The sequence below is a fragment of the Pezoporus occidentalis genome, unplaced genomic scaffold (assembly GCF_034315485.1).
Source record: "Pezoporus occidentalis ecotype Australia unplaced genomic scaffold, CSIRO_AGI_Poc_V1 ctg172, whole genome shotgun sequence".
NCBI lineage: Eukaryota > Metazoa > Chordata > Aves > Psittaciformes > Psittacidae > Pezoporus > Pezoporus occidentalis.
This window is the reverse complement of record NW_026913554.1, coordinates 1,733,658-1,747,529: the sequence shown is the minus strand read 5'-3', so window position 1 is coordinate 1,747,529 and position 13,872 is coordinate 1,733,658.

Sequence of the window (13,872 nt, the reverse complement as noted above, 5' to 3'; positions counted from 1 at the left end):
GGAAATGTGTAGTATTCAACCCATTTGGATAGTAGTTCAATAGATAGAGTGTGATGTGTTCGTTGAAGCAAAGCCAATATTACAAAGAAAACTGGAACACAACCCTCTAGGTAGTCCAGGTAGGCAGGTTGTGGTAGAAGATTTCACTCAGCACAAAATTAATGACATTACGGACAGGTTCAAACAAAGGCCTGGAGAATCTTTGCTTTCTTGGGCCTTCAGGTTGCATGATTTAGGGGCTTTGGGAGTTAAATTTGACCTACGATGCTGAGACATTTATAATGTTTAACTCTGACTCATTTGTTTAGGATGCTTTCCAAGGCACCGAGGATGAGACAAATCTATTAGCAGTGGTAGTGGAAGGCTGTAACAGAAAATACCCCACTGAGGGGGAATGGCCCAGCACAGCTCGACCTTGTTATACTTTACAGTATATATATATATACTTTATTGTGTTCAGTGTGTTAAGGAGGAGGGAATGAAAACTGCAGGTTTTGTTGGAGGTGCAGATGCTATACTGAAGGCTCCACTACCAGTTTCAATTCAGAACAGGATTATTAGGACTGCACCACAAGCATATCAAGGTATTATGATGACTTTATTGATAAATGAAACAGGAAACCCTAAGGGCAAATAATAGAAAAAATAAAGCAGTTAGGAGATTTGGGAATGGGGCCCCATCCAAAACACAAGAGGCGGTAACAGGAGGGGCAAGGTGAAAGAGAATCGACTCTCGGAAAGATATGTTTGCTGCCTTGGTGGAAGATGAGATGGCCCAAGATAAGATTGACAAGATTCCCACCAATGAAATGTACAGATTGTACAAGCAACGTGGGTTACATAAATCTGTGAAATTCAAGCTCAGACGAAGTTGATGACATGACGGGTGAAGCAGTTGGACCTTCTGCTCCTCCCGTTGAGACTAAACAGGGTGGTACACATGCCAACAGAGGGCTCCTCATTTGTGAGTTTACAGTTCCAGGGAATGAAAAGGGATGGGATCAGTACACCAATCTTTATCCGTGGCCAGATGTTAAGATGTTAAGACAATTGACAGAATTAAAAACAAACTGAGATGAGGGCCAAGCTCTAGCACAAGGATAGGCAAGGGCAAACCATCATCCTCACATAGAGCTTCAAATTCATTGGAAAAATAGATCTTGTCAAACAGTTGAGGCCGTCGTTGATACTGGAGTGGAGGCCTCTTTAGTTTTTGGTAATCCTAAAAAAATATAAAGGCCAAAAGGTTTTGATTGCAGGACTAGGTGGCAAACAAATTGAAGTAGTATAGACAAAAATTGAGATGAAAATCGGCACTCTGCCAAAACAATCTTACTCAGTTCCTATCCCTGAATATAATATAATTGGAATTGATATTTTAAAAGTATTGACTTAATGCTTACCTGATGGTAAGTATCAATTTGGAATCAGGACATATATATCAGCTCGGCCAGTTTTAGTTGGGAAAGTTAAAATGCCTCCACTACAATTACCATCTGCCACCAAGGTAATCACAATGAAACAACATCGTATACCAGGAGGACATGAAGAAATTTCACAGACTATTAAAGATTTATTAGATATGGGAGTGTTAACACCAACAGCTACTGCCTTTAATCATCCTATATGGCCTGTTAAGAAGAGTGATGGGACATGGTGAATGATAGTGGACTATAGGGAGCTAAACAAGCACACCTCACCACTAACAGCTGCGGTACCAGACACAGTTACTTTAAATGAAAAAATACAATGGCACCCTGGAACTCGGTATGCAGTGACTGGCATAACTAATGCTTTCTTTACAATACACATTGCCGAGGAACATTGGGATCAGTTTGCTTTTATGTGGCAAGGTAGAAAGTATACGTTTACCCACTTAAGGGTGGCTCCATAGTCCCACCCTCTGCCATCGAATTGTGGCAGAACACTTGGATGAGTTGTCATTGCCAAAATAAATACAAATGGCACATTTTACTGATGACATAATGATTCAGGGAGAAACTGGGCAAGAAGTACAAGAACAATTAGAATTAGTATTGCAGCATATGAAAAATAAAGGAAGGGAAATTAATCCAGATAACATTCAAGAACCTGCACAGACTGTGAAATTTTTAGGAATTCAGTGGCAATGTGGTCATCGGGCAATATTGCCCAGAGCTAAGCAGAAGATATAGATTTTGTTGCCCCACAAAGTAAAGTGAAAGCTCAGCAATTTATTGGTTTGTTTGGCTTTCATCTACATCACTCATTTGGGGCAAATACTTGCTCCATTATATAAAGTAACATGAAAGAAATATGAATTTGAGTGGGAAAATGAGCAGCAGCAAGCATTTGAAACAGCTAAACAAGCAATTCAACAGGCTCTGGACCACTGTCCAGAACCAATTCAATTTCCACTGGAGAGGTGGAAATGAATGTCTCTGTAAATTATAATTATGCTAATTGAAGACTTTTTTCTTTTTTCCCATGAAAAAAGGGAGGAGAGTGGGTATTGTTCCAACCTAGAGCATTCCATGTGTGCTTAAAGTGAAACAGCTCTTCTAAGAGAACTGCAAAAACTGTATTCAAAGGTATTCAAATTGTGGAAGGAAAAAACTGTCCTTAAGACCTAACAGATAGTGATAGTATTGGCTAAACTTCCTCTGTTGAAATCATGAAGTCAGATCACTAAGGTTCAAAGAGCTGAGTAAAGCAACCATCAATGTGCCATCTTACTCCCATGAAAGCATAGACACTGAGAGAAATTTCGTGTATAGCTTCCCAGCTCGTTGGATTAGAATCAGTTGCCAAAATAGCTAGCAGTAGAGTGCAGAGCCCTTTGAGTCTAGAATTCCTCTCTGTCATTCTGTATTTTCCTTTTGAGGCAGATTTTTCTGCACTGTTCTTATTTGGGAAGCAAATCTCTGTTCAAATGGAGAATGAGATATAGAAAGGAAGTAATGTAATGGTGTGGGAAGGAAACGTAAGAGGCTCTGAAATGAAACATGAGAAAATTAAGAATCACTCAGGAGTCTCAGAGTTGCTTAGTTTTCATTACCATGGTTATGTTCTTCATTATCCTTGATCATGTTTGTAGGAAAGGGCTTAATGGATTTGATCAAATTTGAAAGTAACTCTTTATGAGGTGTTACAAAATATTGATAAAACCAGAAGATATTAAAGGGAGCTAAAAGTATGTTAAGGAATAGGTTTCAGAAAACGTAACTTTAGAGGCAGATATGTGATTATTAAGAAATCAGAAAGAAGTTCAGAAAGAAGTTCAACAGTATTAAATTCAGGAATATTAAAATGAAGACTTAAAAATCAAACAAATTTTTAAAGGAATATGCAGGCAAAAAAAGGCCTGTGCTACTGAACTTTGATAACACACAGCAACAGTTTCTCTCCCTGGAGCTGGCAGAATTGTCCTGTGGGAAGTTCTAGACATGCTCTTAAAGACAGATAATCCCATAAAGGAAAAGCTTAAAGGGAGACAAATCAAAAATTCTGATAGGTCTGTTTGGAGGAATTAATTTATAGGGAAAGAATATATTGAGATAGCTATAAATATGCCTTGCTTGACAAAGAAACCAATAAAAGGAAAGAGAGACAGACATATCTACAGTTTTACAAAAAGTAAACAAGACTTAAATTTATGATTAGTTTTTTCACTCAAACACATATTCCCATTGAAATTCCCTAGAAAAAAACCTCCACTCAGAACTAAACCCTTTCATATCAGCAGAGATCTTCTATCTCTAATGGCAACATCAGCCAGTCTGCATTCTCCAGCAGAGATTTTACTCTGACACTTTATAAAAAGATTAGACAGGTTTATTGGATTTCTAAATTGTATAGGTCAAAAAAAAAAAAAGAAAAAAAAAGGAAAAGTCAAGATAAGAAAAAAATATTTCATTTATCATTTTAAGTTAGAGTTATTCATCTCCCCTATGAAGCAAGAGTCCTTACGTAACCAATATTCACTGCCTAAGAGACTGCATTAAGATGTGTAATCCTGAAACAGAGTAAGCATTCTCACTACCCTCTGTTGGAAGGCTTCTGTAGCCCTACCTCTTACTAACCTCAATAATAGCAATTCCTAAGGACTATGTTATATGAAACACTCTGGTGCTGTCTGACCTCTATTTTGTACATTTACATCTGAGAATCAGGCCCTTCCTGTTTAATTAGGGTTGTTGCATTTGTCTTTTTTCATTTATTTACAATTGACTGTTATAAAATCAATATTTTTGACTGAAGTAGTGTCCTCATTTCAGCTATAACAGTTATTTTTCTTCTTTCTAGTAGTTGGTGCAGTGCTCTGTTTCAGCTTTAGTCTCAGAAGAAGCTGATAACACACCAATGTTTTAGTTGTTGCTAAGTAGCTCTTACTCTGATCAAGGACTTTTCAGTCTCTCATGTTCTGCCAGGGAGGAGGGGCACAAGAAGCTGTGAGGAAGCAGAGATGGACCCAAACTAGCCAAATGGGTATTCCATACCACAGCACGTCATGCCCTGTATATAAAACTGATGGTAAGGGCTGATTGCTGCTCTGGTTGGGCTGAGTATCAGTTGGCAGGTGGTGAGCAATTGTATTGTGCATCATTTGTGTTTTCCGAGCTGTCATTTCTTCTCTTGTTGTTTCCTATTATGATGATGATTATTATTATTTCTATTATCACTATTTTTTACTTTATTTTAGTTATTTAGCTGTTGTTATCTCAATCCTTGGGGTTTACATTCTTCCAATTCTTCTCCCCATCCCACCCAGAAGTGGGGAAGGAGATGGGTGAGTGAACGGCTGCAAGGTGTGGAGTTATTGGCTGGGTCTAAACCCCGATAAGTAGTTAATTTATTTTCTGTTTAAAGTAAGCCTACCCATAGTCATCCACCTTTGGACCAGAAATTGTAGCAGGTGATAGAGGTTTCGCACGGAACAAGGGGAGCTTGGAAAAAGGAAGGGAGCAGATGCCAACACCAAGCATTAAAATACCTAGCAGGTCTTAAAGAGGCAGGGCTGAGGGGGGTGAAAATTGAGTTGCATCAATATTTAGCAATTAAAAACATATTCTACTGTCTTAGATTTAATCAAGAAAAACATCATAGTAATACAATTAACAGGAATAATACAATTTGGCATGATACAGATCTACTTTGCAGTGCATGCGGCATGATGAGCAGTGTTAGTTTTTCATTGCTTTTGGGAGTGTGATGTTCTCTTGTTAAGGTGCAAACTGACTTGTCATCACTTCTGTGATTGAATTCAGATATAGTGGTCTGGTATTATACCCTGGGGTAAATATACAGTAGCATTACTTAACATGCATTGTCAACAGAGTATGCCTCGTTGTGAAAAATGCAAATCCTGAGTTTTAAGAGGTCAGTATGGAATATCAACTGTAACCTGGCAAAGAAAACTCCTAAATCTGTATTAGGGAGGTTGACAGATTTCTTATTCTATCATAGAAGCTGATTACTCTTTTCACCTGGAAACCTTTGAAAATGGAAGCTTCCACAACAAAAAGCCAAATTTTAAATATTTTCTGTCAACAAACCAAAGAAGATAAAATATATTTAAGAGTCATACTGGAGTCTTTCTTTTTATTAGCCAAATTTCAACTCTCTGTGGTATTCTATAGCAGTATGTTAGATGACCAGAACTGTTTGAAACGTATGTTTCATTCCATTGTCCCTACTTTTATTTTGCCTACATACTGCAGTTCACTGTATGTGGACAATAAGACAAAGATGATTTATTTAATTGGCCTTGTGGTCAGTGGATCTGATGTTCACTAGTGTCTCACTAACAAACCTGTTACATCACTCTTATAGCATGATAGGTTAGGAGAAGCTAAAGCCCATATCCTTAAACTGTTTTTTTAAGCCTCAGTTTAGAGGAACTTGGCCAGGAAGAATGCATAGGCACATGAATTAAATGGGCCCAATGCCTGATGTTGAAATGTGTATGTAACTGTTTTTTTTTTTATACCAGAAATCCCTAATACTTAAAGGTACTCAGAAATTCATTCACATACACACTTAAAAATTAACTATTTTGATTTATTCTTCTGTTTATTTCTGTTTCACAAACACCATTTGTCTATACTACTGTCTACTAAATGACTTTTTATGCCACACTAAGCTCAGTGGACTACTCTTTGTCTGTCATGTATTTATGATACAAGTAAGAAAATTTTAAGCTCTAAGCCACTAAGAATATTTTACTTTTTTTTTTATAAAAAGAAGATTCAGTGAAATAAAGAAGCATTTAGCAGCTAATGATGCAAGAATTATAGAACCACTGAAGCAATGAATGGAATGAACTGCAGAGGTCTCCACCGCAATTTCATTATTGGAGAGGGATTGTTGTCAACACTGCATCAGTTTTCTGGTTTTGCATACCTGAATCTTGAAAATTCAAGAAATTACCTATCCTCTCTGGGTAACACCTTCCAATGCTGTCCTACTCATAGAATCATAGAATCATAGAATGGTTTGTATTGGAAGGGACCTTAATGATCATCTAGCTTTAACCCACCTGCCATGGGCAGGGATACCCTCCACTATACCAGGCTGCTGAAAGCCCCATCCAACTTGACCTTGAACACTGCCAGGGATGGGGCATCCACAATGTCTCTGGGCAACCTGTGCCAGGGCCTCACCACCCTCACAGTGAAAAATTTATTCCTAATACTCAATCTAAATATACCCTCCTTCATCTTAAAGCCATTCCCCCTTGTCCTATCGCTACATGCCCTTGTCAAAAGTCCCTCTTAGATTTCTTGTAGGCCCCTTTTTGGTACTCTATGAGGTGTCCCTGGACACCTTTCTTCTCCAGGCTGAACAAGCCCAACTCTCTCAGCCCGTCTCCAGACTTCCAAGCATCTTAGTGGCTCTCTTCTGGACTTACTCGAGCAGGTCCAAGTTCTTCTTACATCAGGGTCCCCAGAATTGCATGCAGTACTTCAAGTGGGGTCTCATGAGTGGAATGAAGGGGGAGAATCAGCTCTTTTGACTTGGTGGACACACTCCTTTTGATGCAGCCCAGCACAGGGTTGGCATCTGGACTGAAAGCACACAGTAGAGTCATGCTGAGCTTCTCATCAACCAACACCCCCAAGTCCTTCTCCTCAGGACTGCTCTCAATCCAGTTTCTGCCCAGCCTGTAATAGTGCTTGGGATTGCCCTGACCCAGGTGTAGGACCTTGCATTTGGCCTTGTTGAACTTCATGAAATTTGCATGGGCCTTCTTCTTGATGGCATCCCTTTCCTCCAGTGTGTCGACTGCACCACAAAGCTTAGTGTCACTGGCAAACTTGCTGAGAGTGCACTCAGCACTGTGAGTGACTGTCCATGTCACTGACAAAGATACTGAATAGTGTCAGTCCCAATACCAACCCCTGAGGGACATCACTCTTCACTGATCTCCACGTGGACATAGAGCTGTTGACTGGAACACTTTGAGTACCATTGCTGGTGCCACTGCATCCCTCCAGCTCATTGATGCCACTGAGTTGGCATATGATGATGGCACACTCTGTGTAAATTTCTGTCACATAGGTTGTATACATTCGACTTCATCTGGATCTAAGGGTGCATTCCTGGCATCTGACTTAGAATAGATTATCTCTAGAACAGCTAATTCCCTCAGGTATTGGAGACCTTTCTCTATTGTGGTCCACTTGGCTGAGTGACATGTAACATCATCCTTGTAGGGATACCTTTCCTTCACAGCTGTCAAGAGCCACCTCCAGAGGCTGAGGGCTCATTTCTCTTTCTCAATCACTTTGTCAATTCCCCCTTCCCTGACAAGTGATCCCAGCTGCTTGGCTTCCCTACCTCCTATTTTGTGACTGTCAGCCCCATTAACCCAGCATCAGCTGCAGTGCCTGCTACTGGGGTTTGGAGTGGTAGATGTGCTTGTTGCTGGGGATGGAGCAGCTGCATTGTCTGTTGCTTTGCTGTCAGATCCAGAGGCATCTTTTTCCTGCTCCTTACAGAACAGGGCATAGGCCAAGCCCCAGCACATTGCGGTGATCTGTCCCTCTCTGGTCCTGCCAGGATGACAACACACCTCACTTAAGTGTTCTGATAATTTGTCTGGATTTCACACTTTTCAAACGGGTGAATTTCCAAAGCACTGGACGGCCCCACTGGCCCAGATACTTGCCATATGATCCCACACACCCTGCCACTCATGTCCAGCCTTGTGGAAGATCTCTTGGTGGTGTTCTTAGATAGCTGTTTAACCTTAGACAAGACCTGAACCTGACACTGCTTAGCTTCTAAGATCCGACGAGTTTGGACATCCTCAGGGTGGTATGGCCTTAGGTAAAACATGTGCAGTACAGGCAGCAATATGCAGACTCCCAGCAAACGGAGAAGCTGGTTTCAAAAGTATCCAAAGGATATTCAAAATCTTTAAAATTCTCAAAATCTACTGTAAATAGCCTGGTGGGGGAGTGGAAGTTGTGAGAGGATGTCTCCTCCTTAGGTTGGCTCTCCAAGGGGGAAAAAGGGGTGTAATTGTTAAAAATTTACACGCCTCCCAAAGTAGAGAGGTGATGGCCACACTGAGAACATGTATCTGTTCAATTTTATGATCGATAATTCTATTGTATTACAAGCCATTATCATAAAGTACAACTAAATGAGAACCTTAGCCCAGGCCCCAAAGCTGATAAACACTAAAACAGCAAATATGTGCTGCAAGTAAGGTGTGGCATAATGAAACTCTTGAGACCAAGCACAACAACTCTGAGAGCCAAAAAATCAACATTGTGACGAGTGACCATTAATCTGAAACAACAAATGCTTATCACAAATAGGATTAGACACACTCTGGTCAGATCTGTTGTTATCTCAACCCTTCATGCCCCATGTTGGACACTAAAAACGGCTGTTGTGATTTAAGCCCAGCTGGTAACTCAGAACTACACAGCCACTTACTCGGTTCACCTCTTCTTCCCCCCCTGTTCCTGGTGGGATGGGGAGAATCAAAAGAATGTAAACCCCCCAGGCTAAGAGATTAGTCCAATAACTAAAGTATAATACAAAACTACTACTACTATCACCAGTAATAATAATGATAAGGGAAATAACAAGGGGAGAGAATATAAAACTAAAAAGGAAAAAACCCCAAACAAAACTAATAAACACAAGTGATGCATTATATAATTGCTCACCATCTGCTGACCAATACCCAGCCCAAGGCGAGCAGCGATCTGGGTCTTCCAGGTAACTCCCCCCAGTTTCTATACTGCGCATGACATGCTGTGGTATGGAATACCCCTTTGGCTAATTTGGGTCAGGTGTTCTGTCTCTGCCTCCTCACTGGCAGAGCATGAGACTAAAAAGGCCTTGATCCGAGTAAGCATTACATAGCAACAACTAAAAACATCAGTGTGTTATCAGCATTGTTCTCAGACTAAAGCTGAAAACAGAGCACTGCACCAGCTACTAAGAAGGAGAAAATTAACTGTTACAGCTGAACCCAAGACAGGTATGAACGCAGTTATAGGTTGTCCCAGAGTCAGTTTCCTGGCATCTCCAAAATTACTGCTGCAACAACAGCTTTCAATCATGCAGGCCATCATCCGATTGCTTGGAGAAATATCCCACAGATTTTTTCCAACTATCCAACACTTGAGTGAGGACTCCTAAAGCTACTTTTCTGCCTCTCATGTAGAATCATAGAATCATAGAATAGTTAGATAGTAATATTATAGATTACAAACCTGGAAGATAGATAAAATCATCTAGTAAATTAGGCAGAATCAACATGAAAATCTAATGCTTCTAACCATGTGTGTATTTCACCCATAGGTGCTAGATAAGCTTCAATAAGCTTTTCTATGAAAATTGTTCAAGGTTTACACTTCTGTTTCACCACAATTTGCAGGGACCATTACAGGATTCATTGTGGTTTAAGGTGACTCGGTTTGGGTTTTTTTATTTATTCTGACAGCAAATGACACAGAACAGTGTATTAGTTTTGAAACCAGGACATCTCAAATTCCTCCTTTGCTTATACTCTTCCATAATAAAAGTGTCCTTTCATATTGCATTTTTAAAAATGTGCCTTAAATTTACTTGTAACACAAATCCCCTGCATTTTGGATTGTTGTAGGTTTTCTTTCTCCTCTTTAGTAAGTTCTTTGGAAGCTGTTACACCATGGATTTACTACTTACACATCATCATTTTTATCTATTTCCAGAACATACTATGTGCAAAGGAGAGAATATGATACTTACTTGTTGGGTTTTTTTTATCATTAAGAGGTCCCAAGCAGGTCCCTTGCAGGTCCCAAGATTTCAGTAAAGATAAGAACATTTCCATTTGGACATACAGTGGTTTACCCTTCTTGTTAAACCCACCCATTCTATTCTTCTTGTATCCACACTGTAGTAGCTAGTGTTCCTAATGAAAAAGCATGTTTTGCTCAAATTCGCTTAGTTGCTAGGAGAGTTCTAATTCTGCATCACTTTTTATGCAAATCTTTCATTTTTAATTATGCACTGTTTTGATGTAGTAGCTTGAATTTTGTTTCAAGTTTTTCCAGCATGCCAGTTCCTAGATTTATGGATGGGAAGATCCTGTCAAATACTGAAATAGACTTGAAAACTGGTTCTGGTCTATTCCTTTTGGAATTTGTTGTATGTCACATGCAATTCACTTGAGCTCTATGGCACAAGTGCAAAGCAAGAATCAGAAATATTATAAATATAGATATAATATATATATATATAAAATGCTTTGCTCTTATCTACTTAGTGGCAAAATACCAAAGCAGCATTTGAAAGGCAATACCTAGAACAATGGGGCTCTGAGCTTGACATGGCTTCTCTAGGCCTTATCTGTAACAAAAAATAGCTAGTATTAGAAGCTCTTTCCGTAAGAAAATTTGCCTTGCCTTTAATAGTACTATATATACGTTCTTGCTCCCTTTCCCTTTCCCATCTCAGAAGCAAGCTTTCACTGATCCAAACTATGCATAATTCTGCTTTACTCATCTTACTTCAACAAATGATACCAAATACACTGTATTTCCAGAGGTTTTTATTATATCAAGCCAGTTTCTGAACACTACAAGCAAAACCATTACACACTGCTCAGGGAATTTTTTTTTTTTTTCTGAAAGAAAATACAAGTATACCATCTCTAAATTTCATGCACTTCTCAATTTGGGCTCTTTGCTTCCACCATCTTCTGTTTTATTAAGTTTAAAGAAAGAAAGAAGACTGGCACCATTAACACCTAGGTCACACAATTATACTTGAATTATGCAGAGTTTAATATAAGTAAGTCAATCTTCTCTCTGGCAGGGACAACATATGAACTAGCAGAACCTCTAGATCCTTCCTAAGGCCACAAGCACATCAATAACCCAGCAGGCTTAGCTCTGTTGGCAGCCAGAAAAATAATCATCTTAAGTACCTCGGAATAGACTCTACAGACTGTACTCTATAACCTGGCCAAAGCCTGACTGTATTTAATTTATTAAGGACCATCATCAGGCAACATTATAAAGACGTATGACCTCACTTTTGCTAAGTTCTAGGACTGGTTCTGGAAAATAAGCTATGCCGCTCTCAGCTCATGAAATACATGCAGTACTGATCAGACTTTTCTATTTTTCATGTTTTAGAGGGAGGCAGAAGCATTTTGGCATTTTTCCTTAATGAAAAAGGAAGGAAAATACTAAACTGGGAAGAAAAAAAATACTAACTCACTGTCATAGTTACAGTTAGCTGCTTGTCAGCAGTGATAGCTGAACACATGTGCATCTGTTTGAAGAAAATTGTTCACAGCGGGAAAAAGAGAGACACAAAGCAGCTTGACTTACAGTATAAGACAGTTACGGAAGATAAAGCAAGAAGACATATGGCTATTTGCCAGACCTGACAGAGTGATCAAAGTGATTTTCATGTATCTTGCAGCTAAAATGCTTTGCAAGAGTTCTCCCAAAGCCGTATGCATATCACTGAAGAAGGCAACTAATTACCTCTAGCATTTTTCAAGCTAGCAAGAAATCAATAGTATATTCCTCAATAAAAGTGAGAGGGAAAAAAAACAAACAAAAAAAACAACCCCACCCCCCCCCCCCCCCAAAAAAAAAAAAACACAAAACCCACAGAAAAAGAAAACAGAAAAGACAACACAGTGCCTGCTGTTGGGCAAAGAAAGAAAAAAGAGGAGTAATCTCTGTTGTTGCAACTTCATCTGCAGTCTAGTTAAAGTCCTTTAACTCTGTATGCTGGTTCTGGCTGGGGTAGAGTTAATTTTCCATAGTAGCTGGTATGGGGCTATGTTTTGGATTTGTGCTGGAAACAGTGTTGATAATTCAGGGATATTTTAGTCATTGCTCAGCAGTGCTCACACAGCGATGCAGCCCTTTCTGCATCTCACACCTCCCCACCACTGCACAGGCTGGAGGCACACAAGAACTGGGGAGGGGGCACAGCTGGGATAGCTGATCCCATCCAACTCAAGGGATATTCCATACCATCTGATGTCATGCTCAGCATATAAAGCTGGGTGAAGAAGAAGTAAAGGAGGCAGCGTTCAGAGTGATGGCATTTTGTCTTTCCAAGTAACTGTTACACATGATGTTACACATAATGAAACTCTGCTTTCCAGGAGGCTGAACACCTACCTGCCAATGGAAAGTAGTGAACTGATTTCTCGTTTTGCTTTGCTTGCATGCATGGCCTTTGCTTTACCTATTAAACTGCCATTATGTCAACTTACAACTTTTCTCACTTTGTCTTCTGATTCCCTCCCCTATCCCACCATGCAGGAGTGAGCAAGAAGCTGTGTGGTGCTCAGTTACCTGCTGGGGTTAAACCACACAACTACTTAAAAGTTTAAACACAGACTGTAGCCTAAGAAGCAAAACAAAACAATTAAGATTTGATTCTCACAAAGCAATAACGTATCCTTTTTGAATGAATGGGGACATTCTTACTTACCCTGTTTTCACCTCAGACTTGCTAAGAATGCTGTACAACCCATCAGGAGAGAAAAGCAGGGCAGATGAAACAGAAATGGGTCTTTTATTTAAATATAGAAACTCCATCTTAGATTCCATCAAACAATATAAGGCAGAAGGTAGAGTTTTTCTCAGAAATTAGTTTCTTAAAAGGTATCACACATGAGCAGAAAGCGACAAGATCAAGTGGAAGCTGGTGATTTGCATTTTATTTCAGTGAAGATGGGTTCATGATTATGTGAGTATTACTTCACTTTCTTTCTGATAAGCTGTGTTCTGATAAGATGCAATATTCTCGACCAATCAATAGTTTATGGGGAATGGCATTATAACAAGGTATAGTTCTTCAAACAAAATTACACACCTTCTATCCTCTGAGCATTCAAGAATGGAATGCAAACAACAGTCACTTCTCTCAGCATATTACTTTCTGTGAAAGTATTGGCTGTACATATTGAATCCCCTTGGTACAAGAGTATACATATATTATCTTCTCTTTTCAAGGCTTCAGGAGTAATACAGAAGGGAAAGAAAGAAGACAGCTAATTGCCAGACCTGAGAGAGCCATCAAAGTGATTTTCATAGCTCTTCTAGAATCACACAGAATCACAGAAACACAGAATAGTTTGGGTTGGAAGGGAACTTAAAGATCACCTAGATCATTGTGGAAGACCACATTTTAAGCTGACCGTCTCAAAGCTTGTTTGCAATCCTGGTGAGCTCATTGCAAGATTTACAATTTAGCCAACCTCAGCTGCTGTGAACAAGTAAGAAACAAGCAACCAAACCTGAAACCAGTCTCAACTAAGGTTGTGGCAGTCACATTGCTGTGGAGGATGTGCCTGGATATGGGCAACCCCCAACTTGCTGAGGCACGTCACAGTCCACAGCAAATGATCAC